Source organism: Abramis brama (assembly GCF_963993115.1).
Source record: "Abramis brama genome assembly, chromosome: 2".
Taxonomy (NCBI): domain Eukaryota; kingdom Metazoa; phylum Chordata; class Actinopteri; order Cypriniformes; family Leuciscidae; genus Abramis; species Abramis brama.
The window spans coordinates 53,904,538-53,929,524 of NC_139964.1; the positions used below are offsets into that span (position 1 = coordinate 53,904,538).

At 39.9% G+C, this 24,987-nt stretch overlaps 1 protein-coding gene across 1 annotated transcript in view; it reads left to right on the top strand.

The window, feature by feature from the left end:
- The first annotated feature begins 2,495 nt into the window (after positions 1–2,495).
- ptprdb (protein tyrosine phosphatase receptor type Db) overlaps positions 2,496–24,987 on the top strand; it is an 83,041-nt gene continuing 60,549 nt past the window's right edge. The window contains exons 1-4 of the mRNA XM_084104308.1: positions 2,496–2,801; positions 7,359–7,381; positions 9,746–9,827; positions 21,404–21,443. The gene's annotated coding sequence lies outside the window, so the exon portion shown is untranslated. The remainder of the gene's footprint in view (positions 2,802–7,358; positions 7,382–9,745; positions 9,828–21,403; positions 21,444–24,987) is intronic.

A 24,987-nucleotide genomic window follows, 5' to 3' on the forward strand; every position in this document is an offset into this window, starting at 1 on the left:
GCGACGATTGGATATAAGACAGGAACAAAATGCAGTGAAAATACCCTGTGCATTGAGCAGTGTGTGTGTGTGGCCTGGTAAACCCTACATTATGGGAACAAAATGTCCCCATAAATTTGGCAATATCCGAAATCCTTGTCCTTAAGGAAAACAGCTTAATAAAGCACAAAGTGATGTTTCTTGAATGCAGAAAGTTTTCTGTAATGGATAGGTTTAGGGGTAGGTTTAGTGTAGGGGATAGAATATACAGTTTGTACAGGATAAAAATCATTATAATTATGAAAAGTCACTTGCGCGCGTGCGTGTGTGTGTGAGCGTGCGTGCATGTTCAGACCCTAATTAATCTCTGCACTGTCTCTCTTGAGGGCAAACACATTAAATACCCAAGATGGGTTGAATTTTTTTATTGATCAATAGTGGATCCCATAATTCATATTTCATTGTTTTTAATTGTGTATATATGTAGCTGAGGCTGCTTTATATGATTAATTGATACCTATTGTATTGCTATTTAGAGAATTATAAACAATAGACATTTAATACATTCTAAAACATCTGTTTAGGAGTTCCGTGTTGTAATCGTGTTTAATGTGTCCAACATGCTTTATGATCAGGCTTGATTATTTCTTCATTTGCAGTGATGTGTGTATGCGTGTGCGATAAACAGTGGCTCCTGTGTGTGTTATCTGGCAGTGATTCTTATTAGAAATGTGAGACAGTCTTTCACTGAAAGATCCACCACCTGCAGTCTCAGCTGTATGGTGATGAGACACACACACAACCACACATACTCACACATAAGCTCTCTCTCACACATGTACACAATCAACACACATTCTGCTTCCTCACATGCATTGTCTCCTTATCTCACACTCAGACAAAGCGAAGAAGTGAGAAGAAAGGTGTTTCTTCTTAATTGGGCTTGCATACAAAATCTTATATGTTGTCTATTTCGAATGCTCTTTATACTCTCTTGAGTGTTTTTAATACATTCCTTGACATAGTGGCACACACACACACACACACACACACACACACGCACGCATGTAAACACTCCCAGGGGATTGATTCATAGAGAGTTATGGCTCTGCTTCTTTGACCTCTCATCTATTAGAGCAAGGTGCTGAGTTGCAAGTGTGTTCAATATGTGTGTTTGTGTGTTTTCGGACCTTAATAAAGGTGTAGACTCGACCTCTGGGTGTGAGGTCAAAGGAGCTAAAGAGATAGCCCATCCAAAAATGTCGTTCCAAATCTGTATTTTCTTTTGTTTTTTGTCCATATAAAAAACGAATGGCTAACTTTGCAGACATTCTTAAAGAGCTATAGGCCTATTGTACAGCTAATATCTGAAAAAGCATAATAGGGACACTATTATTTAAAATATATTCCTTTGTGTTTTCACAGAAGAAAGACAGGTTTAGAACGGCATGTGGGTGAGTAAATTATGACAGAAGGTTTATTTTTATACAATTTATTTATGTGAATCCAAATACATTTTCAACAATAATTGTTTTTACTCTTGCCATCATTCACAGGTTTTTGCATATTCTCCTTCCCTTTCATTTATTAAATATTTCAGCTCATTTGATAACGCTTCCAGCTTCCAATAAAAGTGTACAGTACTCTCAGCTCCCTTTATGTAATATATCACATTTGAACTATTATTATATTTCCATTCCACAGATTCTCCCCCAAAATCTGTGCAGAAAGTATAAAAAAATAATTAAAAAAAATACCGGGTAAGGATTCTGTCTGGGCCTGCTCATTATTCACCTTCTCTCATCATCTGTTTCTTATAGGCCTATATTCTTTCAGCCATGTGAAAACAAGAGATGAAGATAGGATGAAGGCTGGTATTAGGTCATATAGCCTACATGTTGTGCAATTGAGTGTTTGATGTGTTTGTGTGTGTTTTCTTTACACAGCCCCCATAAGCACAGGAAGCACTGGGTGGGCTATACGACCTAGTTTTTATTTTCACACAAACACATCCACACTCAAAATAACATACATCGGCACAGTGGTGCTCATGGAATATACTTGAATGTATATATGATTGATGTATGCTGTTAAAGCATTGTGTTGTGTTGTTAATGAGCTCACGCTCAATCTAATGACGCCATGGGATGTCCTGGAATAGATGCACTGTGTGTGTGTGTGTGTGTGTGTGTGTGTGTGTGTGTGTGTCTGTCTGTGTATGTGTGTGTTGTCTTTTGATGAGTTAATGAACGATGATGAGATTTCTATTGCTCTGAGCTGAGCTCCCCTTTGGGCTTGTATTAACATGAAGTTGTTAATTCGGCCCTCTTTTCTTTGTTACATCTCCCACACAAAAACAAGAGGATTTCCTGCTAAAATGCAGTTTTAAATGTAATTGAAATCTTTTATGTAAAAAAAATCTATTCTAAATCGTCACCCCCCCTTTACGCGCGCGCGCACGCGTGTGTGTGTGTATGGGCTGCATCCTGCATATCTTTGTTCGTGTCTTCATCAGATATGTGTTGAGAATCAACTTGCGCTTCGACTCTTCTGCCTTTGCGCGACCCTGAATACCTGAGAGTCAGGAGAGTATTTTTAAAAGCAGGGTGCGAGCGCGTCGCTTGAAGCTCAGCACTTCAAAAGCTTCTAAAGCCATTCACTTCTATTGGGCTATGCGCGTGGACTCATCGGGTTTTTGAGAACCGTGCAGACTGCACTCGTCTTTTGTCGGAGTTAGCGGATCTTGGACTCTCACTTGGGCGGATAGAGAGACTGATCTCCACCGGAATCTCCTCGCACCGCGACTGTACCTGGAGAATCCGGTAAGAGCTCGAAAATGATGCGAGGTCGTCCGGTCCTTTGGTCAAGTGTGTGTGTGCACGTGTGTATGTGTGAGAGAGCTGTGGTATTCGTTGAAAGACAAACTATTGTTAGGCAGTCAGTTAAGAAAAAAATGTCCAGGATGTGCTTTCACAGAACATGTCGTTATTCAGCCACAGTGTGCAGAACGCTCTTAAATTGAATTATTTATTCGATTTGGACGGGCTGTCGAACGTTTTAGGACAGGATGAACTCATTAAAAGTCTTGAAGTTTTGTTGGTTTTCAAACTTGCACTGACTGCGGACTATTAGCCTACATACAAACCACACTGTAAAAATGTTCGTGATATTAATGCCAAAGTGCTACAGTAAAACTGTAAGTTACATTAGCATATAGGCCTACAGTACAAAATACATTACATTTTAAAAGACAATACATGTAATGGCCTGCATGTAATACATTTTACAATACATGTTAATTGATAAATGTGTATTTAACAATAAAGCTATAGGTCTACGTTATGTATTATTATTGTTAAAATAATGTTACTTATTTTAAGTAGGCTATGAATCCGAATCACCTCATAAATACTTGAAAGTGGAATCCACATAATATCAATTTTAAGTTAGATTCACAATGGGGTGTTTTAAGGTAGGCTATATTTGATGTTTTTAGTTCATGTTTGTGGTTATTTTAGTGTCGTATTTGTTACACATGGTGTTTCTGTGGTGTAGCACAGTCACCAAAGAGGCCAATTTAACTTATCTTTGGGTAATCATGACAATTATGTCATTGTACAGAAAATTAACACGTTTTACAGAAACAAATAGATTTAATAGCTGAAATGTATTATACTAATAATATACAGTTTAATGACACCAAAATGCATCTTGTGACACCGTCACTGTATTTTTACAGTTCTTTACAATTAAGTCCCCTCCCCCTAAATATAAAAAAAAAATGTTTTAAATTTATTTTGCTTACCTATTGTCTGTATTTTGCTGTCTACTTTTAAATGACATTAAATAATGTTTACATATATGCCTGTGAATCTATATGAATGCTCTTGAGAACCAGAGGTCACTTTAGTCTAGAAATACTCTGAGAGACAAGAGGCTTGCATAAGCAGTTTTTTATTTCTGTTCAGCCCTGTCATATTTTGACATTTTCTCACAAGACTTTTGTAAAGTGCTGACTTCTTCCCGCTGCTCTAATGTATACTGAAAAGACAGCCCAGTTTGAATATCCACGTCCTCCCTTCTATAACTAAAAAGTAAGAGTAAAATCAAATGGAAAACATCAGTGTTGTCTTAGAATAGAAGCTCTATAGGCGCTTTTTCTCCTATTTTAGCGCCTGTAGATTTAGGCGAAGTGAAAATGAGAGAGAGAGAGCTAGAAATGAGCTGTTTCTCCCTCGTGCTGCGAGGATGACTTAGTGTCTCTCACCTTCATCCTGACACCTCATCTATTATCATTAGGCACACAGTCAAACAACTCTCTCAAGATGTGGGTGTGAAAGTGTGTGTACGAATGTGGGGGAGTAGATGAGTGTGAAAAAAAAGAGAGAAACAGAAAAGGAACTTAAAATCTTCTCTTTCTGAGTTCATGATTGACAGGCCCGGGTCACAGTCTTGACCTGCTCCATTTACACTCAAACATACATAGTAGACTCGCTTGGTGGTCAGTGAATTTACTTGATGTGACCCTTGACCTGTCAGGCAGTTGATCCCTAAATGATTTTACCTACCCGTAGCAGTTCTACACGGGGATAGAGACACATTAGACCAGTGTTTCCCAACCTTTTTTTTTTTTTGTCTTAAGGAAGACACCAAACTAGAATTTTATTTGATCAATAATACAGTAAAACAGAGCACAGTAAAGCACTGGGCAGAAAATGTATCCTTTAAAGAAAAAAGTCCTGTTTGGGGGATTAATTCTCTTGACATCTGGCAACCCCAAGCAGGAAAGACAGTGGATGCTTGTTACCAATGCAAGACAAAGGAAACGTCTTAACAGAATAAAAAAGGTTTTCAGGACAAATAATCAGAAGGACAAATATCATGACGATTATTTTTAACTAATCGAGAGAAGCATAAATAGTTATTACGATATTTATTACAGTAGCCTAAATACGATACAGCCCTAAGTTGTGCTGTTTAATATTTTTGTGAAAGCATGATCATGTTTATTTTGGAATTCTTGAATGAATACAAAAGCAAAAAAAAATTAACGATGTAAATGTCTTTATTGTCATTTTTGATTAATTTAATATGTCGGGCAGAAACCTCAAATGTCCAAAACCGCTATTTTTCAGGAAATGGAAAACAGTCACTGTATTTAAAAAAATAAAAAAATAATTAAACATTGTGTTGTCAAAGTTAATACTGTGGCTTTATTTGGTCAGACACTTGCATGTGTCATTATATAATTAACAATACTGAAATCAAGCTCAAATGGAGAATGTCGGACATAGCTAGCCAACGTGTTTTGCATTTGAACGGCCGAACCTAAGGCAGTAAGTGCATCGCATTACATTTTCATCAACTTACAAGGTTACTTCATCAATATTACAAAGTTTATTGTGATCTGCTCAAAATCTCATGTAATAAAAGATGAAGTGCTACGTGCGCACAGGCTATTTATGACAGTATTGATATGACTAGATTACAAATGCTAGACTAAAACAGTCTTCTACGCACCTCAAATGCATAAAACATTAGCCTTTATATAAAGAGTATTTCTTGAGTAAAGAAAACAATGTACTTATTCAAACAAATAGTTTATTTACCCTTGCAAACAAGCAGAGACAGTCCAAACTGCATGCGGTATAAGAGTGGTGCAGGTACGACGTCACACTGGCTAGGATCACACTGGTTCCCTCGACAAAAACCCAATAGGATTTTAGGATTTTATTTACCCAATAGGATACTTACACGTTTTGTCCATCAAGTTTATTTTTTACAGATGAACAAAACTTTTATGAATTCTGAAGCCTAATTGCAGTCGCCAGAAGTAAAAAGCTAAATGTATTTTATAAACGAACTCCACCACCAATAAGCTTCCGGCAACTCTTTCAGTTTTTATTTAAAAACATTTTCCCAGAACGTTTGAGTTAGAATAGTTTATAAGAGCACAATTATAAGCATAATGAGGATGTAATAGCGGATTGAGTTTACCTGTTCAGCATGATGACGTTTAATCCTCGACAGCCTCTGTAGTCCAATTTAGCCTCTTGTTAGTAACCGCCTTTTTCAAGACACGTAACAGCTTCAGAAATCACGAGTGGGGTAATAGCGATGTATTTTATGCCGTGTTCACCACACACCTTGTTTCAGCCATTTAACCCCATTCAGAAAACCCATTGACTTCGGGACGATGGAACCGGACGTGCTAAAATGCTAACTCGCTAACTCTCTTTGGCCTACAAAGTGATGTCATACCTGCACCACTCTATAGACCTTATGTAGCCCCGCCCCTTTTCAGCGCTGCTCTCGTTATCTTTTGACTTCCGGTATGTATTTTCACAGCGATCTTGCGTGTAATGAATGAACGGCTCGTTTTAAAATCTTCCCGGTCTACTGACATTTGTTAAGTCGTCTGCTTTAAACATTACAATCCTCATGATAACTTTCGTTAACTTTACATTAAGTAAATCCACTTCAAAAACTAATTACTCCTGGACAGCAATGCCATAGAAATATACAGAGCGACCGCAAAAACAGAAGTTCAAAGACAATGTTCTAAAGATGGCGGCGCCCTCGTTTCTCTGGCGCATAAGGTCTATAGAGGCGGGTGAAGTTATGAGGTTTGATCGACAGTTTGAGAATCCAGTGAAGATATGAAGTTTATTCACAAGCTCTTTTTAATACGTTTCATTTGTTAAATATTTGCAGAAACCCATAAACAGATGTAAAGGGTGACCAATAGTAAAGAAAAAAAAGAAATATGGAGATACGAGGTTTTTGCCGGATATTAAAAATGTAGTTAATTTAGATTAGATAGATTGTCATACAATTGTTTTACCATTAGATTGAAATAATACTAATAATTAAAAAAATATATTATTTCTCCTCATGCGAGCATAGGCAAGTGCCTTGAATGCTTATGCATAAATCCGGCCCTTTACTTTTGAACGGTAGTTGTATATATATATGCAAATATGTTCCATGTCACAAATTGACCAAACTGATACACATTTTTTTTCCCTTAAAAAAACAATTGAAAATTTGATCTGCAAAAATTGTTTAACATTATTTTAACAATTTGATTGCCCTAATATATTTTATTTTAAAGTCGTGATTCCTGTTTTAACAGGTTTAAAAAAGCAAAAGCAAAATCTCTCCAAGTATCCTCATGGGTATTTGTGACCCTGGTTGGGAATCATTGCGTTACATCAACTATGACAGCGCATCTGATATTGCCACAGTTCATGGAGACTGCATTTTTGATCTTTTGTCTGGAAAACAGTTGCATGATAATGAAGTGTTGGTGTAATGCTGTCATTTTGGATGACTGTATTCAGCTCACTCCCTTTTCTCTCTTTCTCTCTCTCTTCCAGATTGACTCAAATAGAACACAGAGGTAAGTGAGTTTTTTTTTTTTTACAGCTTGAAAAACTAACAAGCAGGGTGACAGAGTAGGAATGAGAGGTGAAATGTGTCACGACAAAGATCAATCTTTACATTTCTGAAACCAGAAACTGTTTTAATCACAAGATATTTGAACAGTCACGATTGGAATCTGCGCAGAACTCCACAGAATTGGAACACCCGTCTGCACTTATGCCGCTTCTTGTGTGTTTGTTCAGGAAATATTTTGCATAATTTGAAAATGCTTTCAGCTATCACTGAAGACGTAGTACTATCAGCTCCATTTAACACATTTTACTATATTTAAATCCACTAAAATCAGCACAGAAAATGCAAAAAAGTAAGCAGATTCCTTCTGGGCCTGGCATGAAAATGATGGTATTCAGTTCAGTTGTTTCATCTACAGTTCTTGTCTTCTCTAAATATGAAGAATGCCTATCCAGAGCAGTTTAAAAGCATAAAAAGGCCACTTTTGCATATTTTTCATAGCCAGTAGATAAGGCTTGTCTTGTCTCATATTCAACGCTCCAACACTGTTTAGACATTTTAATGTGCCTTTCTGTACAAGGCCATGCTGGAAGGCGCTGATGTCCACTGAGATCAATAAAACCTCCATTCAGCGAGGGGTTGAAATGTCTTCTCTCTTTCTCACTAAACCCTTTTGGTCTTTCTCTCTCTCTCTCACACACACACACACACACAAACACACACAAAGGGCTGACTGTTTTAGTCTCTTCAGTCTGTATACTGTCTCACTCAGGAACGCACACTTTGCGTATTAGACCCTACGGATCATGTATTGTATAAACATATTATGTAATAAATAGCCGATGTTGAATTTATGTTCCCAGCATTTCTCAGGTAATATTTACTACCTGTTCACAATCAATATTGTGATCGATGAATGAAAGTGAACAGCACAACCTAGTGGCCACATGTTCTTACTGCATTAACACCTTTCTGCTCTTAAAACCCAAAATACACCCCATCTGTCAGTCATCTCACACAAGAGCATGATCTCTCTCGTCGGTGTTCCTCATTTAAAAATAGCTCCAATCCAGATGTTTGCAAGTACAGTATAAAGTGGGGGATATATTTTCAGCACTATTTCTAGGTCACTAATCGAATGTAAACAAATTTGTAGCAAAGGTCAGATGTTCTTGCTTCCATTGAAGCACATGAGATGCTCAATGGAATTTTCTCAAATCATGCTGGAAGCTTTTTTCAGCTCGAGTAATTATAAATTACAATGCCGATTTTATAATCAAATTTTCTATTATAATCATTTAAAGAGACAAAATGCAAAACAGAAGCATTTTTACTTGTGAAAATTTGGGCTCCAAGCAAAATGACTTAAAATATTAGAAAAATAAACTTAATTCAAAGGGAAAACAAGATTATTTTCCGACCCCATTGGCAGATTATTTTTCTTGTTTTAAACTTAAACTTTTTTTTATTATTATCAGAAAATCAGAATATAGTAATTTTGCTTCTCAATTAAATATATCTTGATTTAAGAATGTTTAGACATTTGTAATGGAAAACAGGACAAAAATAAGATTATGCACAAACACGTTAAAAATACACATACACTATCATTCAAACATTTGGGGTCAGAAAGATTTATTATGTTTTTTAAAAAGTATCTTATGCTCACCAAGGCTACATTTATTTGTAGTAATAAATAATTAAATATTATTACAATGTTAAATAACTATTTTCTATTTTAATATATGTTAAAATATAAATAATATGTTTGATGGAAAAGCTGAATTTTCTGCAGCAGTTGTCACCTGTCACCTGATCCTTCAGAAATCATTTTATCATGCTGATTTGGTGCTTAAGAAACATTTATTATTTTCTTAAATTTTTTTTTTAAATGCTTGTTTTCAGGATTCTTGCATAACAGCATTTGTTTAAAATAGATTTTTTTTGTATCTTATAATTTTTTTTTGATAAATTTAATGCATTCTTGCTGAATAAAAGTATTAATTTCTTCTTTTTTTTTTAAATCTTACTGACCCCAAACTTTTAAATTGTACATCATACTGATTTATAGGTCCATTTTTTGTCATGCAGAGTATATCTTAATACAAAAAGTCTAATAATAGGCAAATTTTCATTCCATCTGGCTAAAGTGACTAGCTCACAGTAAGATCCTCATATTCTGACAGATGTCTGTTGATCTCAGAGCTTTAGTGCTAGAACACCTGAGTCAGCTGTTTCCAAACTAGACTGAAAAAATCATAAAACAGTCAAATCCCAACTGGTGCTTTCAGTGAGTGTGTGGATGCTTGAGAGAGAAGGATTTAAAAGGGCTGCGTGTTGTGTGTTTAATGAGTTTTTCATCTTTCAGGAGAGTCCTGTGGAGTCTGTCCTTCTTTCACCCAGCGAGAGACATCTGAGTTTAGACTCAGTTTAAACTCATTATAGCACATGTAAGTTGTTTGCATTCTCACACATTCACTCACACACTGGCTCTGTCCAAAACCTAGTGAGCTTATAGCCTTCTAAGTCATAAACGACTGATTTGGAACTCTACATAGGTAGCAGCAGCAGCTCGTAAAACACACAAGTGACCCGACCTACAATTGTTTTTCATATTGTAAGACTGATGCCGGACTGTCTGGACCAAGAGAGGGCTACTCTCTGTAAAGGTTTTAAGAGTTTAGAGATAATTTGCTTACTGTGGTGGGTGTGCTCCTTTCACAGGGGGTTTCATGCAAATCGTCTTCTGTCCTCAGTAAGGTGCAAACTACCCAGATCTGGGACCCTTATAAATGCAAATTCCTATTGAAAGTGTCTCACTTTGGGCAATGTTTTGTCTTGGTCCCAGTATTTAAAGAAATGCTGCAAAGGGCTTGAGCGTGATTTGTAGTCAGATCAGACAAAAGTCCAGTTTTGAGTGGATCATAGGGCACGCCAACTGAGATTTTAGTGATCCGGCTAAAAATTGGCAGTGGTTCAAGTGAACTTTGACTGTAAAGGCTAATAAAGGGAATTTCTGTTTAGGACAACACAATGTTGCTCGACCAACCTAAATAGGGTGAGCCCTACCTCTGTTTATTGTAAAATTACTCAAGCAATCAGGAAAAAGTAATATCGGTCGGCTTATATCTGTAGTAGTGGTCATGACCTCTGACTAAATATAGTGTTACTTTAGTTCAAATTTATATAGATCAATGGGGACTAAACAAAATACTTTTAGAGAGAGCAAGCATGGGAGCGGCCCTCTAAACAGTATAGTCAATTACCTCTGTCCAGTGACCAAGACTGGCGAGTTTGTGATCGTGGGATCCGCGTTAAACGAACGGCGCGAGACCCTAAGCGACGTTGGTATCCAAATGAACGAGTACAATAAGAGTAAAGAGTTAAATAGAATAATCAAATGTCTAGATAAATTATCATATAAATGACCAATAAAAAATTGCCAATCCAACCTAAATTCGAGGTTGCGATAAAATGGAGTCAGATAAAAGTAAATTGGAATTAACGCCACACTGAAAAGACAGAACGCGCAGTATCCCTTCACCCGCTCTTTTGGAAACCGTCGGTGGGCCGATTGGGCGGGCCTTACAATATATATACAGTTTGACGTTAGTATGTTGCTAAGCTAACAACATTATACTATGCCCACACAAATAGTAGAAAAAATGGTACCTTTTTTTTAAGCTCAAGTATACAAAAAATAAATAAATAATTGTTTGCCTACAATCTGCTATAGCCTATTGGTCAGTTAAAAAGATAACTTTGACCCAAATCAATCTACAAATTTCTTAATTATAACAATCTTTAGAACTATCTTATAAGCTTATTAACGTATTTTTACACTGATTTAACACTGTTTGGATTTAAATAGGCAAATACTTAAGACTGGTTTATTATTGCAGTGATTACTATGTTTCTAGCATGTTATATGTTGGGCAACAATTCTTCTAACCCTAACTGATGAAGTGTGTAGCTTTTCATTTCTTAAACAACCATGTAGGAAAACGCCTCGGTTACGACTGTAACCTCGGTTCCCTGAAGAGGGAACGAGCGTTGCGTCGAGATTTGACGCTATGGGAACGCTTTGCGTGATGACGTCTTGAAGCACATGTAAAATCAGTCCAATGGCGTGGCGGAACGTCAGAGGCGGGTGACGTCACGTACCAGGAAACTATAAAGCCTGCCTGAAAACAGAAAGCGAAAGCTTCGTAAAGTCTGAAGTAGTCGCTGACAGGCATGAAGGAGATATGGCAAGGTGACGCAACGCTCGTTCCCTCTTCAGGGAACCGAGGTTACAGTCGTAACCGAGGCGTTTTCCTACATGGTTGTTTAAGAAATGAAAAGCTACACACTTCATCAGTTAGGGTTAGAAGAATTGTTCAAGGGATTTGCGTTGCGTCGAGATTTGACGCTATGGGAACGTCTATACCAACGCCACCATAGCTACAAGTGTCTGTCCTGTGTGAATCATAAAGAGCAGCACTAGCATGACAGGACCTGAGACCCTGGTGTAGAGTCCAGGTCCAAGGAGTAAAACCTGACAAAGGTGTGCGGTGAGGACCAGCCTGCCGCATCACACACGTCCTGGAGAGAAACTCCTGAAATAAGGGCCTTGGAGGCCGCCATACTCCTTGTAGAGTGCGACCGGACAGCCATAGGAGAAGGCTGCCCGGCCGCTTCATAAGCAAGCGAAATAGCCTCAACCACCCACTTGCTCATTCTTTGATTAGACACTGGAGATCCCTTGTTAGGGGACTCAAAGCATACAAACAGCTGATCACTTTTACGCCACAGGGCAGCTCTGTGGACATAAGCGTCTAACGCCCGAACTGGGCAAAGCAAATTATTCGTCTCCTGGTCCGCATTCTGAAAGAGAGGAGGACAGAAGGCCTGCAGAACAATAGGTCTAGCCACATTAGTGGGGACCTTGGGGATATAACCCGGTCTCGGATGCAGAAAAGCTTTAACCATACCCGGTGCAAACTCTAAGCATGACGGAGCAACCGACAATGCTTGAAGATCCCCTATTCTCTTGAGAGAAGAAATAGCTAGAAGGAACAGAGCTTTCAATGTCAAGAACTTCTCAGGAACCTCCTCAATAGGCTCAAAGGGGGCCAGGGAAAGGCCTTGCAGCGCAATGGACAAATCCCATGGTGGCACCCTAGAGCGAACTGCAGGCCTCAGCCTCCAGGTGCCACGAAGGAAACGAGATACCAAGGGGTCTTTCCCCACAGACATTCCGCCCAAAGGAATGTGGTAAGCACCTATGGCCGCCACATAAACCTTTAAAGTGGACGGGGTCAGACCTGCAGTGAACCGGTCCTGCAGGAACTCCAGCACTGTACCAATTGGGCAGTTAACTGGGTCCAACCGACGGTCACTACACCAAGAAGTGAATACTCTCCACTTCAGGGCATAAAGTTTCCTCGTGGAGGGAGCTCTGGACTGTAGAATGGTTTCAACAACCTCAGTTGAGAGACCTGACTCTATGAGCTGGGCCCCCTCAGAGGCCAAGCCCACAGGTTCCACAGTTCTGGTCGGGGGTGTAATATCGAGCCCTCCGCTTGGGACAGAAGGTCCCTCCTGACAGGTAGCTCCAAAGGAGGCCCGTCGAGGAGAGACACAAAATCGGGAAACCATACTCTGCCCGGCCAGTGCGGGGCTATAAGAAGTAGATGGACCCGGTCCCTGCGAACTCTTTCCAGAACTCCCGGGAGCAGAGCAACTGGGGGAAAAGCGTACAGACGCAGCCTCGGCCACGTCTGTACCATAGCATCCAGTCCCAGAGGAGCTGGATGCGTGAGGGAGAACCAAAGTGGACAGTGAGACGTCTCTCGAGACGCAAACAGATCCACTTGCGCTTGGCCAAACTCCCTCCATATCAGCTCCACCACCTCGGGGTGGAGCCTCCATTCCCCGGGCCTCAGCCCCTGTCTCGACAGAGTGTCTGCTCCTATATTCTGGACCCCAGGAATGTAAGCTGCCCTGAGTGACAACAGCTTCCCCAGGGACCACAAGAGGATATGGCGTGTCAGATTGCATAATGGGCGTGAGCGCAAACCCCCTTGGTGATTTATATAGGCGACTACCGACGTGTTGTCCGTATGTACTAGCACATGGTGTCCCCTGAGATCTGTGATAAAGCTCCTCAGAGCCCGGAAGACAGCTAACATCTCTAGGCGATTGATATGCCATGAACGATGATGGTCTTCCCACAGACCTTGAGATGATCGACCCTCTAGAATCGCTCCCCAACCCGTGAGGGAAGCATCTGTCGTTAGCAGTTTGCGACGACAAGGAGCTCCCAACACTGGGCCTTGGGACAGGAACCAAGGTTTCTTCCACATAACCAAGGCACGTAGGCATCGCCGCGTGACCTTGATTGTGCGAAATGGGTTGCCCCTCGGGGAAAACCCCCTGGTCCTGAGCCACCACTGCAGGGGCCTCATGTGCAGCAGTCCAAAAGGTATCACGTTGGAAGCTGCTGCCATGAGACCCAACAGTCTCTGGAACTGTTTGACAGTGAGTAGCTGGCCTAACTTTACACTTTTCACAGCTGCAAGGATGGACTCTATACGTGGCGGTGACAGGCGTGCCTGCATCGACACTGAATCCCAAACCACGCCTAAAAAAGTGGTCCTCTGAAGTGGAGAAAGCACACTCTTCTTGGCGTTCAGCCGTAACCCCAGCTCTTTCATATGGGCGAGGACGACATCTCGATGCCGAATCGCCATCTGATGCGATTGAGCTAAAATCAACCAATCGTCGATGTAGTTCATTATGCAAATACCCTGAAGGCGCAAGGGCGCCAGAGCTGCATCCACGCATTTGGTGAAAGTGCGGGGTGATAAAGCTAGACCGAATGGAAGAACTCGATATTGGTATGCTTTGCCCCCGAAAGCAAACCTCAGGAACTTCCAATGACACGGACGGATGGAAATATGGAAATATGCGTCCTTGAGATCTATCGTGACAAACCAGTCCTCGGACCTGATTTGTGGCACGATTTGTCTCAAAGTCAACATTTTGAACTTGAGCTGCATGACTGACTCGTTCAGAACTCGAAGATCTAAAATGGGACGCAATCCCCCGTCCTTCTTTGGAACTATGAAATACCGGCTGTAAAACCCGGATTCCCTGTTGGAGGGAGGTACATATTCTATGGCCCCTTTCTCTAACAGAGTGTTCACTTCTTGTTCCATGACCAGAACCTGCTCGGAGTCCACCACTGTGGGTAGGACCCCCATAAACCTAGGTGGGCGTTTCTTGAACTGTATTTGATACCCTTTTTCTACGGTCTGCAGGACCCATCGAGAAACATTCGGCAGTAGCTTCCACGCTGTCAAAGATTCTACTAGAGGTACCAGTCTCTCGAGACTGGCTTCTGGATTTTGTTGCTGTTGAGTAATCGGTTCGTCGCCCTGTAACGGCGCACCGGCAGGGAACGACTGAACGGACTGCTCTAACACCCTCCTCAGAGGGGGCGGGCATCCCGAGGCCACTATGTTTCCGGGTGGTCCTTGAGATATGTGCTCGCCGGAGACCGCTGCGCCCTGAAACACCGGAGGCGGCAGGGTTGGCAGAACGGTCCCCTGAGGGTACCGAAGGGAGACGGGCACCGTAAAAGGAGGTGTTGACCGCTGCACTTCGGGGGGGACTACCCTCATTGTCCTGAGTCCTTGGAAGTCAGGACTTTTTCCCAGCAGCCTTCTTGGCGGTAATAACGGTCCGCAGATCCGTTCTACCCCTCGAAGGCTGCTGGGTTTGAGCGTGCCTTCCGTGTCCCCGAGATTTTTGTGGGGGAGCACGGGAGGACACGCTCTGTTTTTGAGTGGCACGATGTTCAGCGCTCTTTTTAGATGAGTGAGGCTGCTCCCGCTCAGCAGCCTCATAAAAAGAACGGCGGGGAAGAAGTTTTTGAAGGGCGGCTGCCTGTTTAGAAGCTTCCTGAAACTTATCTACAGCACTATTCACCGCATTACCAAATAATCCCGAAGTGGAAACAGGCGCATCCAACAGAAAATGTTTTTCTTTATCTTTGATGTTACTGAGATTGAGCCACAGATGCCTCTCAGTGGCCACCAGGGCTGCCATAGAGCGGCCGATGGATTTAGCCGTCTCCTTGGTGGCCCTGAGAGACAAATCTGTGGCTCTACGCAGTTCGCAAACCACAATGGGACCAATCCCCCCGCCCTCATCTAAATCACCCAGTAATTCTGCCTGGTAGGCTTGCATCAAAGACATGGTATGCAAACACGCTGCAGCTTGACCAGCGGCGGAATATGCTTTATTAACCAGGGAAGAAGTGACTCTGACTGGCTTGGTGGGTAACATAGGAGCCTTCAGGGAAGATGCAGTTGCTGGAGAGAGATAGCTCGCAAGCGTCTCCTCCACCTTCGGCATCTCCCCATAACCATGCTCTTTATAATTGGAAATAGTGGAGTAGTGTGATGTTTGTGCACTGTAAACTCTGTATGACATGGGTTTCCCCCACGATCTCGACACCTCGGTGTGGAGATAGGGGAAAAACGGAAGGCTTCTGCGCTGAGGCTGTGCACGAGATGGCAGAAAACGTTCGTCGAGCTTGCTCTTCGAGCGAACGTCCTGCCTATCTTCTGGCCACTCAATAGATAGTCTTTCGACAGCTCTTGTCACTACCTCTAATAATTCTTCGAACGCATGAGACTGAGGTGGCGAATCCTCAGACTCAGCGTCAACACTAACAACATCCAACTCCTCAGAGCTGGACAATTGCAGTGTTGGTGCCTCCATCGGGGGGGAAGAAACCGCAGCGCGTGCTTCCACACACTGATGAGAGGCACTGGGTCTATCAGAAAGAGACTGAGATAAGGCAGAGCCCGTCTCAGCATCCACTGATAGATCCATTTGCGAACCCCAGGTCTGTGATCGACGCCGTGCCTCGGCAGCGGCGGGACCAGAGCCCTGGGGAACGCGATCCTGAATGTTCTGGAAGAACACCAGGCGGGATCGGAGCGTACGCAAAGGCAGCGCGTCACAATTCTCACAGCCAGCACCCTCGAGTGCTGACTGGGCATGCTCCTCACCCAAACAGGCAACACAAAGGACGTGAGTGTCCCCACCCGTTAAATAACGCGGGCAGGGGTGCACACACAACCTAAACTGCTGCTTGCTCGCCATACTGAATATATATATATATAATATAGACAGACAACACCAAATAACGGGACAAATTCACATAGAGCGCTACTGAAGACACAGAAGCTTTCGCTTTCTGTTTTCAGGTAGGCTTTATAGTTTCCTGGTACGTGACGTCACCCGCCTCTGACGTTCCGCCACGCCATTGGACTGATTTTACATGTGCTTCAAGACGTCATCACGCAAAGCGTTCCCATAGCGTCAAATCTCGACGCAACACGAGTTCCCTTGAAAGGGAACACATTATGGCCATATTCCAGGATGACAAAGTCAAGATTCATCAGGCTCAAATTAAATGTTGTGATGTTATTTCCATCAAGAGGTGCATACATTTTTGGTCAAGATCTTGTATTGACAATGCAAGAGTCAAGCACTCTGTAAAGTCTCCTTCAGCACATCCCAAAGACTTTCAATGAATTTAAGGTCTGGACTCAGAGGTGCCAATTCATGTGTGAAAATGATTATTCATGCTCCCTTCACAATTTGAATCTTGACATTGTCATCCTGGAATATGGCCATGATGTGTTTTCCTACATGACTGTTTAAGAAATGAAAAGCTACACGCTCCATCAATAGAAGAACTGTTGCCAAACATATAACTTGCTAGAAACATAATAATCACTGCTTATTCATAACTTTCCTGCGAATCTTATTGGGCGTCGCCATGACACTCGATACTTCCTGTTGCCGGTATCTCAGTTCCGGTTTAGCCTAACGCTTAATGAAGCTAGCAGCACACAAGGGATACTCACGTTGTGGTACAAACGGGTGAAACTGATTACTGACAAGTAGTAATGCTGACAGATTAAGCAATGGCTCCTTGTGGCTCAACGTGTACCGTTGTCGGGTGCACAAACAACACACGAAAACATAAAGGATTTTATGAATGGGACCTGTTTCCAACATAAACCGACCCTCTACGCAGAAAGTGTTTCTTGTAACGTTACTTAGAAAAAACTGCAGTACAACTGTATATATATATTTTTTAAGTGGCATGTTTACTGTTTTCAATAATTTGAAAATTAATTCGAGAATTAACTTGAATGTGCAGCAATTTGTACAAATAGAGAGTATGTAGGCCTACTATATTTGTTGTAGCCATTAAATAAGAACATTTAGTTTCATATTTGTTCAAATATTATAATGTTATTTTTTCCATCTATGTTGATTATGAAAAGTGAACACCATGATAGGATGCATCTGTCACGATCCACACTAGGAAACACAGGAGAAGATCCAAATGCAGTAAGTATCTTTAATGAGGGAAATCCGTTACTCAAAATCCAGTCCAGGCAGAGGTCATAACCAGGGTAGCAATCAAACATAAACATAAACATAAACAAAACAACGGGCAATAACAGACTTAGAAACAGAACTCAGAAGTGGTGTGATAATTACAAGAACAGTGACACATACTAAAACAGACAGGGTTATATACACAGGGAAATGACAATGCTAATGGGGAATTGGCTGAGTGCAATGATTACTGACAAGGGACAGCTGAGTGCAATGAAGAAGAAGGATCGTGGGGAATGTAGTTCAGAATGTGACAGACACCATGGGGAAGGAGGACATCTAGTGGTGACCCAGGGAACTCAAACCAGACACTGTGACAGCATCGGGACACATAGAGTGGGTCAGACATGATTAAACTTAATTTTCTTCATTACGTTTTGTTTTGTAGAAAGCCTTTCTTTAAAGTGAATTTCGTTTTGTATAAATTGTATCTTAATTTTAATAATTTTTTATATTATAATATAGCATACAATATAAATCATGACATGGAGGCGCCGGCGCGCCGCGGTCACTTGCATTGCACGTGAACAGGAGCGCATCTCATCATAAATTAACTGAAACTCAGACATGAGAAATATAGACTATCTAAAGAAAGCTTTAAATGTCTTTAAATGAAATAATTAAAAATGAAAAGAAATAGGCTACTCTCTGATTATGTAATCCAAGATGTGCATGTCTCTCTAGGCTATAGGCGCGTTCACTACAGAGATGGCGATCGTCAACTTCATCTTTGCAGCAGACACTGACAGAAAAGACTAGCAAAAATCAATGCCACCGGATCAATGCAATCAGTGTCACCGGATTTACAAATCCACATCTTGCTTGTTGCACGCACACTCGGCACACATATTATGTCGAAATAACGAGATATTTTGTTGAAATAACATTATTAATAATAATAAATCTTTAATAATATTTGATTGAATGCCGAATGTTGTGCTTGTTCAATTTAATACAATTAATACTTTAATTGTGATCATTAAAATAATTGAATATTAAATATTAAGTGGCCAATTTTTGCTCATTTATTAAAAGTATTTATATATAATATATCTAGCACCCCCTCAGCACATGTTAAAAAATTATCTGGCGCCGCCCCTGGTTATAACGGCCCACGTATTAAAAATGGTTGGGTCTTAATCGGGCTCATAATTACAGTTAATGTGTCGGGCCGGGCCGGGCTCGGACACAATGGGCTCAGGTAGGGTCGGGCTTGATTTTTTAGGCCAGATCTAAGCTCTACTCATCATTACCCAAGCAAGTTGTTTGGGCTTGTTGAGGCTCTCTGATAGCAGTATCTTCAGGCTAACGTAAACCGGAAGTTCGTTACCGGCTTGTTCTACGTTGCCATAGCGATCATGGGAAAGGTCAGAGTTCGGGAAAGTTGTGAATGGGGTGGTTGATTATGATTTCACTTTTCTAACTTTAGTTAGTGTGTAAAGTTACAAAGCTCAAAGTTCAAAGCCAAGCAAGATATTTTCTTTTAAAGAAATTGCTTTTTAAGGACTTCAACAAACGGCTGGTAGGGACTACACAACATTCCTCCAGGGTTAGTGACATCACCAACCCTAGAATTTACATAAACCCCGCCCCCGGAACACGATTTATAGATTATCAAGACAGAATATGCTAATCAATGACTTGAAGATAACTACACATCAGCTTCATAAGCCATTCAGAAATGTCCTGTTGCATTCTACATGGTGTCACTTCTTCTTGAATCTCCATCATTGTCCGACTCCGGTTTGAACATTAAAGAACATTTTTGACATTCTCAGTGCATGTCTGTGTGAGGTAAAAGGACACAAGCTGTTGTAGCTCTGCCTTCTGTGCTGGGAGCAGCAGCTCATTTGCATTTAAAGGAACAGACACAAAACGGTTTGTTTTTGCTCACCCTCAAAAAGTGACAACTTTAACATGCTGTATAAAAAAATATATGTGGGGTATTTTGAGCTAAAACTTTACATGCACACTCTGGGGACATCAAAGACATATTTGATATCTTGTGAAAAGGGCATTATACCACCCCTTTAAGTATTTGCCTATTTAAATTTAAATTAAATTAAAAAAAAAAAAAAATGTTGTCGGGCCGGGCAGTGTAATAAGTGGAAAAAAAAAAATGAAAAAAAGATATGAATACTTTTATTAAGAAAAATTGATCAAAAGTGAAAGTGAAGACATTATAATTTATCAAAAGTTTTCTATTTTAAATAAATAATGTTTGTTTGAGCTTTCTATTCATCAAATAACCTGGATAAAATGTATCACGTTTTACACAACAAAAAATTAAGCAAAACAACTGTTTCAACACAATGATAAAAATATATCACCAAACCAGCATATTAGAATGATTTCTGAAGGATCATGTGGCACTGAAGACTGGAATAATGATGCTGAAAATTCATTATTTTAATTATTTTAAATGCAGCTTATAAATCAACATTTCTCTTACTTTATTCACCAACTTGGACGTATTTGCAGCTAAGCTTTTTGCAGCGCCATTCTCTGTGAATGATACACACTTCACAATTTAGCCTAAACTAGCTATATCAGAAGGAGCACAGCCATATGGAACAACCTTTACATGTTTGATGATGTCTTAAAATGTGGCCTTAGAAGGCAGCTCATTAGGATTTGGAACAGAGCCAGTCTTAGGAGCTTTAGACTGCCTTCCTTTTTTACATGTGCAAGTACAAATGCCTCTCTGTATTCCCCACATCCCTGTTTCCCTCTTCCTGTGTTCTCACACAGTTGTTCCTGAAGTAGCTTCTCTCTGTCCAGCTGCTGCCAAGCCTTGCAGCAAATAACGCGCACATGAATACTGTATTTGACCATAAAACCTCAGCGGATTTAGCGCGTTAAGAGTGCGTGTGTGTTTTATAGTGCATACACTGCTGCATTATTGAGAGCTACTCACAGATGCATCCAACTCTTTTTGACACTGACGATGTAATCCACTAAAAATACTTACTTACCTCATCTCTCACTCTCTGTCTCTCCCTCTTCCTGTGTTGGTTTTCTTTCTCGCTCTTGTCTCACTCTTTCTTTCATCTTACTCCCTCTCTCCAATTATTTTCTTTCACTTCTTGATTCACTCCTCATCTCTCTCTTTCTGGCCCTCTCTAGTGTGTGTGTGTGTGTGTGTTCACGTCTGACTGTTTTAATGTGCTAAACTGGAGCTGCATTAGATGCATTAGATCGTTTTTCCCCTCTCCTTTCAGTCGCTCAATAGCTATCCCTTTCTTTTTCTCACTCTCCTTTCTCTCTATCTCTTTATTAGAGGTGGTACTTATGAATCTGGTAGTGCATTAAAGTGATAGATGAATATAGTATATTCCATATTGCTCATCTATAAATAGGTGCAAATAAACCATTAGGGAAAGCAGACACAGCACCTCGTCCTCTTCTGTTTATTGGCACAACTTTTACTGTTGATTTTAAGGCATTATCGCATGCTGTGAGACTGCTGCTGCCCTCCTCTGGAGGCTGATATTTTAACATTTTAAAAGCCAAAAGAAATCAAAATATGTTTCTTCTTTTTGTCTCATATCAGCTTTCGTAACTCTGACCAGCAGCATGTGGGATATTAAAAGGTAAGAACACCTCAAGCTCAACATAACACCAGTTAATCCAGGCTTGGTTTGCAGTTTATTGTTCTGTATTATATAAATCGTACATATTATGTATCCAACCATGTCTCTCTCAGCCAGTTTTGTGCATCGGAAGTGGAACGGTTCTGCCATGTTGTGTCAAAGGATGAACTAGACTGGCTAGATAATTTTTGCCTCAGGAGTAAGCACTGGCCACATAGTTCAGTTACAGTATATGCACCCCGATAGACTGGAGACAGACAAACCTACAACAAAATGGAAATTAGTTGGAGATCTGACTTGAAAAGTAATGCACATGCTCTAAAATTTGGCACAGGTGAGAAAGGTCAAATATGGCTGCATATTATATTATATTATATTATATTATATTATATTATATTATATTATATTATATTATATTATATTATATTACAGGCCACAAGTGTTATTGTACTTAACAACAGCGTGATTGATTGCAAGTGTGATATTGATTTAACAAAACAGTTAATCAAAATAAATTAAAATTGAGTCTACATTTTAATAAAACTTTTTTCAGCAAGGACACATTAAATTGATCAAAAGTGACAGTAAAGAAATTTATAATGTTAGAAAATGTTTCTATTTTAAACAAATGTACCTTTATTTATCAAAGAATACTAAAAAAATGTTTCACGGTTTGTGGTGTACTTCACGTATCACCACAAAAATATTAAAAACTTTGAAAACTGTTTTCAAAATTTATAATAAAATGAATTATTCTTGAGCACCAAATCAGCATATTAGAATGATTTCTGAAGGATCATGTGAGACTGAAGACTAATGGCTTCTAAAGTAATGGCTAAAGTAATGGCTGCTTTGTCTTTGCATTATTACAGAATGAAGATATCAAAGTAGCATTTATTTTAAAGAAATACACTGTAGCTCAAGCAATCAATTCAATCAAAATATTTCACAAAAACGTGTTTGTTAGTTTTCAGAATATGAAGTAATAAATATTTAGTTCAAAATGACAAGTCGTGGACACTTTCTGGTTGTCAAATATGTTTATAGTGTGTAGTTTAATGTGATATGGTTAACTTAAGGGGAACTGACTTCATATATCCATAAAAAAATGATCAGTGTGACTAAATTGTCCAAATAAAAAAAGTTCAGTGTAAGACTGGAGAAATTTCCAAACTCACACACAACTGAGGCTCTTAGATGGAATATGAGAACATAAGAAATTACATTTTACTCATAAAGACAAGATATATCTTTGAATTTGAGAGATTATTGAACTCTGAGGGGGGAACTTAATTCATAACGTTGATCCTTACTTGTGCACATGCAATCACTCAATGAGAGAGAGAGAGAGAAAGAGAGAGAGAATGTGTGTTTTTTTTTAGGTGTGCAATAGTGTGGATATAAGTAAATAATCTGATTATTGTCACTTCAGATGAACATGAAAATAGATTAGGCTCACACATATATGAACTGTGACTAACAGCCCTTTGTGTGTGTGTGTGTGTGTGTGTTTCTTTTGCAAGTCTGTTCAATTTGTTCAAATTTTTTAATTTGAATTAAATGGATACAGTACAGTATAAGGTCAGCTGGAGTTGATCAGTATGAGAATGACTCATAAAAAAATAGACACTGGTCCTGCACATCTTTGTGTGTACGAGTTTGTTTGTGTGTGTGTTAGAGAGAGACAGGAAGGACGAATATCTGGGGGATGGGTTGGGTTGATTCTTTCTTTTTCACGTGCTCACACTCACACAAGAAATCAGATTAGTGTGAGGATTACAGAGCACCAACCATTTTAGAGCAATCGTATGAGCATCTAAAACACAAAACCAGTGACGGAGAACGCTGAATAATCTATAATCAACAGTTCACCGGAGAATACAGATCACAGATGATAGTAGTTTCTGTTACCCATTCTTCTCTTTCATTTTCAAAGGCCAGATCAAGATTAATTAAATGTCAGCACGCTGATGTCGTGCGCGTGCGAGTGCATACGTTTGGTGTCTTGCTGGGTGTTAATTTGGTGCGAAATGTCGAGTGTCTTCTGCTCTTACGATGGTATTCTGATTAAAAGCATTGAATACATCCAACTTTTTTTTTTTTTATCTGTATGATGCATTATACATAACCTTACATTTGTATGGTCGATTAACAGTGTTTCCAGAAATAACTCTTCTTTATGTGCCTGCTAGTGTTTGTATGCAAGGGCTGCCGGGTCTGTGGTTACCTGGGCACTTTCTGCAACTAAAGCAAATTAATGCCTTCATTTACATATCGCTGTGGGAACTAGGTTACTGATGAGGCATACATCTTTTTGTGTGTGTGTGTATGTGTGTGAGAGAGAGAAAGAGACAGTGAGCATGAGAGAAACAAATTTCATTCTGCATTTATTTTGTGTATTGTTCAAATTCAGCCCACTAGAAAAGTTGGCGCCTTAATTTGCATATAATTGAATTCTGCTGCAGTAAACAGTTAATTAAAACAGTTCATCATAAGTGTCCCCGTTATTTCTCGCTTCCGCCTGAGACTGCAAAAAAAGAAAACATTTTTTGCATTTAAATGTGTTTTATTTTGTGTTGTACATAAAGAGACAATATAACAATGTTTTTTTTATATATATATTTTAAAATATGTCCTTATAACATATTTGCATTACAACTTGAATAAGTAAGCCATTCATAAGATGAAATAATATTCACCATTTGTGAATATTATTTCAACAAAATCCAACATAGCGGCCAATGGCGTTGTTTGGGGGTGAGGCTATCTATTTGTTTGACCAATGACAGATGGGTTAGTGTTTGGGGGAAACATGTTTGAAAACAGTACTTTAAAAAAAATCCATTTGATGATGCATCCAAACCATTAGTCTCCAGTGCCACCATTTTTCAGAACTGCATCCTACCTGGAGTCTCCAGAAAAACAAGGTGTCCGGATCTCAGAGACTTTAGTAAAGAATCCTGAAATAAGACCCACACTTAATAAGAATCACAAGCTGAAGTGTTGTGAAATACATGAAGACTGTTCATAGACAACCTATCTGTCTGAAGGCTTTATAGACAGATAGGATGAGAGTGACTTTTAAGGGACCAGCACAAGTTCAAGTCAGACAACAGCAGCGGTGGCGAGGGAGTCGTGCTGTGAGCTGCTATGAGCAAGACGGACCTTTCAGGGTAGGAGATGGACTTAAAATCAACTCCCAAAACTTACTGCCAGATTCTGGAAGATGAATTCTTGTGAATTCACTCTCAACCTATCTGTCTATAAAGTCTATAAAAAAAACACTCTTCATGTATTTCACAACACTTCTGCTTGTGATTCTTATTAAGTGTGCGTCATATTTCAGGATTCTTTACTAAAGTCTCTGAGATCCGGACACCTTGTACTTCTGGAGACTTTAGGTAGGTTGCAGTTCTGGAAAACGGTGGCACTGAAGACTAAATGGTTCCTAATGGTTTCCCACCTAATTCTTCACCTTAATTCCTATTTTTTTGTTGTTGTTGCAGTTAACATGTGTCTTTTCTTCTTGGCCTGTTTTTGTCTG